Genomic DNA, 6,000 nt, shown 5'->3' on the forward strand with positions numbered 1-6,000 from the left:
AGTCCACTTTCGCGAAAGGTAAAGTGCGTTATCTGGGTCATGTTATTGGGAGTGGCAGCATAGCTCCGTTAGACTCACACACTCAAGCTATCCTACAGTATCCACAGCCTACCACCAGGAAGCAGCTCCTGCGCTTCCTTGGTCTTGCCTCTTACTACCGTAGGTTTGTGAGGAATTTCAGTACAGTCGCCACACCTCTAATTCTATTAACCAGTCCCAAGCAACGGTATAATTGGACCATGCAGCAAACCGTTGCTTTCGAACAACTCAAATTCCTCCTCTGTTCTAACCCCATTCTCGCCTCTCCAGATATCACCAAGCCTTTCGTCCTTCATGTCGACGCCAGTGGTACCGGCGTTGGTGGTGTCCTGATGCAACTACGAGGCGAGGAGGTTCTACCTGTCAGCTACTACAGCTACAAACTGAAACCACACCAGAGGAACTACAGCACTATTGAAAAGGAGCTACTATCCATCGTCCTGAACCTCCAACACTTCGCTCCGTACCTACAAGGCGCCAAGTCTACCACCATCTTCTCAGACCACAACCCTCTCCGCTTCCTACATCAAGCCCAATTCACCAACCAGCGTCTTCTACGATGGGCTCTGTATTTACAAGACTTCAACCTGGAGATCCGCTATATCAAGGGTTCTGACAACACCATAGCCGATGCCCTCTCCAGAGTTTATGAAGTAGAAGCGACTCCATCCATTACTCCACCACATAACGACGTACTTCTTCCAGAACCGCAGGCTTCGGGGGAGAGTTGTGACGATAATCTCCTTCAAGAGATTGAGCCTGCTCTTCCCTCCAAAAATTACGTCTTCACAATTATATAAAAAGACTATGGAAGAAATGTCCAACAACGACAACAACACCAACACCAGCAAGGCTTGCAAGGGTGAGCAGAAACGTATGCAGCCCGCCACCTGTTCGGACCCAAATCACCAAACTACCCGTTGATCGCTACGGCTCCGCTGATTGGTCGCCGGTCTGGCTGCACCTGCACTCGCCCCCCAATACTACCCGATGTCTGGGGTCGCCCCAACATCAGTCTTGAGAATGTTCCGTGCTTTCGTAGCCAGCACTCCTCCCAGCTAGACGTTAGCGTGTACTGAGAGAGGTGGTGGCTTTAAGCCAATATTCCAGCACCTCCCACTTAAACTTTGTGTTGCACTTCTTGTTATTTTGCCTTAACGTAACTTTCATTGTGTCATTTAAGTATTCTTATTATTTTGATTCATTGATTTTATTATACATATTTGTTTGTCCATATTTTCATGTTTTGATTTATTTAACGTAATTAAAATTTCATTGTTAAAGTTTTACTTGTGTTTTGTGTGTCTTCTCCTTACCTTACCACAGACGAAGTTCCAGTTTTTCTATTTTTTTTTATAACTATGTGACGAGGCCATACCCCTAGCCTTAAACAGCCGAACACCAACGCGTTACCGTCACAATATATATACATATATATATATATATATATATATATATATATATATATATACATATATATATATATATATATATATATATATATATACATATATATATATATATATATATATATATACATATATATATATATATATATATATATACATATATATATATACATATATATGTATATATATATATATATATATATACATATATATATATATATATACATATATATATATATATATATATATATATATATATATATATATATATATATATATATATATATATATATCCCACGTGAAATTATAGTCTAATGCAAAGAAATTACATTAGCGTAATATAGCAATGCGAAAATCAGTGTGTAGATTTGAATACTCATAATGTCTACTGACTGTTTCGTACAGTTTAATGTTAGAGGGCCATATGACTCCTGGCAAGCTGACATATATAATTCTAGTTGTGTTATTCTGTGGCCTACCAATACGGTAACCACTTTTGTTGTTTATACGTACTTGCATCGAACAAAGGTCGGTTTTGGTTTTTAATTTACCATTTGAGTATCTTATATAAATGAGGCGAGACATTGAGTATGAGGGTCAGCTGTGGCCATGAACTAGTGAGACAATAAGGTCAGCTGTGGCCATGAATTAGTGAGACAATAAGGTCAGCTGTGGCCATGAACTAGTGAGACAATAATGTCAGCTGTGGCCATGAACTAGTGAGACAATAATGTCAGCTGTGGCCATGAACTAGTGAGACAATAATGTCAGCTGTGGCCATGAACTAGTGAGACAAAAAGGTCAGCTGTGGCCATGAACTAGTGAGACAATAAGGTCAGCTGTGGCCATGAATTAGTGAGACAATAAGGTCAGCTGTGGCCATGAATTAGTGAGACAATAATGTCAGCTGTGGCCATGAACTAGTGAGACAATAATGTCAGCTGTGGCCATGAACTAGTGAGACAAAAAGGTCAGCTGTGGCCATGAACTAGTGAGACAATAAGGTCAGCTGTGGCCATGAATTAGTGAGACAATAATGTCAGCTGTGGCCATGAATTAGTGAGACAATAATGTCAGCTGTGGCCATGAACTAGTGAGACAATAATGTCAGCTGTGGCCATGAACTAAAGAGACAATAAGGTCAGCTGTGGCCATGAACTAGTGAGACAATAAGGTTAGCTGTGGCCATGAACTAGTGAGACAATAAGGTCAGCTGTGGCCATGAACTATGAGACAATAAGGTTAGCTGTGGCCATGAACTAATGAGACACTAAGGTCAGCTATGGCCATGAACTATTGAGACAATAAGGTCAGCTGTGGCCATGAACTAGTGAGACAATAAGGTCAGCTGTGGCCATGAACTAGTGAGACAATAAGGTCAGCTGTGGCCATGAACTATTGAGACAATAAGGTCAGCTGTGGCCATGAACTAGTGAGACAATAAGGTCAGCTGTGGCCATGAACTAGTGAGACAATAAGGTCAGCTGTGGCCATGAACTATTGAGACAATAAGGTCAGCTGTGGCCATGAACTGAGACAGCTGTGGCTATGAGCCAATAAGAAGGTTAGCTGTGGTCTGAACTAATGAGACAACAAGAGGGTTGCTTTCAACCTGGTTGCTACAGGTTGTTAGTTTTCCACCAATCTGGCCTTCCTCAGACTTAGCCACGGAGCCTAGGTTTGCTCAGTCTTAGTCACTGAACCTGGGTTTGCTCAGTCTTAGTCACTGAACCTGGGTTTGCTCAGTCTTAAGTCACAGAACTTGGGTTTGCTCAGTCTTAGTCAAAGAACTTGGGCTTGCTCAGTCTTAAGTCACAGAACTTGGGCTTACTCAGTCTTAGTCACTGAACTGGGCTTGCTCAGTCTCACTGAACCTGGACTTGCTCGGTCTGTCATTCAACGTGGGCTTACTCATTCTTAGTCATTCAACGTGGGCTTGCTCAGTCTTAGTCATTCAACGTGGGCTTACTCAGTCTTAGTCATTCAACCTGGGCTTGCTCAGTCTTAGTCACTGAACCTGGGCTTGCTCAGTCTTAGTCACTGAACCTGGGCTTGCTCAGTCTTAAGTCATTCAACGTGGGCTTACTCAGTCTTAGCCATTGAACCTGGGCTTGCTCAGTCTTTGTCATTCAACGTGGGCTTGCCCAGTCTTAGTCATTCAACGTGGGCTTGCTCAGTCTTAGTCACTCAACCTGGGCTTGCTCAGTCTCACTGAACCTGGACTTGCTCGGTCTGTCATTCAACGTGGGCTTACTCATTCTTAGTCATTCAACGTGGGCTTGCTCAGTCTTAGTCATTCAACGTGGGCTTGCTCAGTCTTAGTCATTCAACGTGGGCTTGCTCAGTCTTAGTCATTCAACCTGGGCTTGCTCAGTCTTAGTCACTGAACCTGGGCTTGCTCAGTCTCATTGAACCTGGGCTTGCTCAGTCTTTGTCATTCAACGTGGGCTTGCCCAGTCTTAGTCATTCAACGTGGGCTTGCTCAGTCTTAGTCATTCAACGTGGGCTTGCTCAGTCTTAACCACTCAACCTGGGCTTGCTCAGTCTTAGTCACTCAACCTGGGCTTGCTCAGTCTTAGCCATTGAACTGGGCTTGCCCAATCCTAGTCATTCAACCAGCTGGGATTTCTTCAGGATAATGTGTGCCAAAGAACATTACGTACGTGTAAGACTCACGGTTATTAAACTTGTAGAGACCGGTTGAAGAAGGCTCTTTAGAGGAAGAGGGTCCCAAGGTACGCAAGACTCATGGCGGTCTCTGGCCGACTGGTCTGCTGGTCGCCTTCCCGCGAAAACTTTTATTTTGGTTCCAAAAGGCGGGAAAACTTGTCCAATTGCATGTCTGACAAGTCATGATTTCGGGTCCTGTAATTTATTATTATGGCAGTAATCTTGTGTTAATTTGTATAAATATAATATAATTAGGAACTACTAAATGTTTCAGTGTATATCAGTAATTCCCTTTAAATTAAAATATTGTAGGCTATGAATTGTTATGTGTTGTTTTCGTAATGAAATATTCTGTCAAGCTTTAGATCAATAACAATATTTTTGATTTAGTCATTTTAAACAAATAAATAACAATTGAAGAATTATATCCTGCTGGAATTCATATGTAAATTGCATCAGTACAAATTTAAATGTATATCTTCTTGATAATATATATTTAACATAAAAACTTTGATGTGTATAATGTACTGTAAAAAAATATGAGCTAAATGAAAATTAAATATAGCTTTTTCACAAGATGGCTCATGGTTCTTTACTATAAGTGAAACGATAAAATTGTATCTGTGGTGGCCGGAAAGATCTCCAGCTGGGTAGAAGCTGTATTATTGTTCCATGATGCTACATAACTTTATACTGTAACGTCTTCATCAAGAGTGAGTTTGCTAGATCATTGAAGAAAGCCTGTTGAAAGTTTAAGCCTGAAAGACATTATTGAAAGAAACGTGAACCTTACCAACACCAACTATCAGAAGATTAACTTGACACGCTACTACCAGAGGAAGAAGACCACCAACTTACTCACGACGAACTCTCCTGACACCAAGTGAAAAGCTTTGAAAGAGGCAAATGTCATTTATGCCTTCACATGCCCACTTGCGAACCATCAGGTGCAAAAAATCTCAGTATACAGGCGAATAAGTAATTATCAAAATAAGGCGCCAAGTCGGGGAACCTATGTATACAGGCAAGGCAGCAACATCTCTTTAAAAGTCGCCTGAAAATGCACAAACAACAATGAAGTCTCCATCAAAGAACATATAATTTCTACACACATTAAGATCATAACCAGAGACATCCTGATGAACAACACGGAAATAATTGACAGAAACAACGGCAACAAAAAAATCGACACCGGGGAAGCACTATATGCATCAGAAAATGTCAACCGACTATGACATTGTCTGATCTCTATGACAGCCAGCTCTCACTGAGGCACATTTTATAGTCTTCAAGACCAAAGTAGAATAGTAAAGCACCACTGCCCCAATCATCATAAGAACATACGAAGTATGGAAACTGTAGAAGACCTATTGGTCCATGTGACACCTTACCTTTCTCGGGTGCTAACTTGCTAACTTGTATTACAGGCTATTCATGCCCGTGCCACCTCTTGCGTGGCTGAATCTTTATCAATCAATCAATAAGCTAACTTGAATACACGTCACCTCTGTCTGAAGATTTTGGCAGGTTCAATAAAACGAATATCTTACCGTCAAGGCTGCCAAACTTGGTACTTTTGTACCAAATTTCGTACATTTCTTGCTATTTGGTACTAAGCGTTGATAATTTGCTATTTTCTATAATTCTACTACTCTGATACAAAATCAAGATATAAAATTTGAATACAACAAAAAATTGATGATGTTTCTAATTTTCCAAATTCTCATTCATAAATTTATTTATTTATTTATTTATTTATTTATTTATTTATTTATTTATTTATTTATTTATTTATTTATTTATTTATGTATTTATTTATTTATATATACAGTATACAAGAAGGTACATTGGGATTGAGGATACATAGCATAGCAATTACAAT

At 40.2% G+C, this 6,000-nt stretch overlaps 1 protein-coding gene across 2 annotated transcripts in view; it reads right to left on the reverse strand.

Annotated features, from left to right (window-relative positions):
* The window catches only part of LOC123764767 (double-strand-break repair protein rad21 homolog), a 30,389-nt gene extending 24,648 nt beyond the window's left edge, over positions 1-5,741 (reverse strand). Inside the window, exon 1 of one of the 2 annotated variants that reach the window (XM_045752875.2) lies at positions 4,125-5,741. The gene's annotated coding sequence lies outside the window, so the exon portion shown is untranslated. Of the gene's footprint in view, positions 1-4,111 lie in introns of both variants that reach the window. The other variant, XM_069302604.1, reaches the window with a different exon arrangement.
* Between the last annotated feature and the right edge of the window lie 259 nt (positions 5,742-6,000).

The sequence above is a fragment of the Procambarus clarkii genome, chromosome 48 (genome assembly GCF_040958095.1).
Source record: "Procambarus clarkii isolate CNS0578487 chromosome 48, FALCON_Pclarkii_2.0, whole genome shotgun sequence".
Taxonomy (NCBI): domain Eukaryota; kingdom Metazoa; phylum Arthropoda; class Malacostraca; order Decapoda; family Cambaridae; genus Procambarus; species Procambarus clarkii.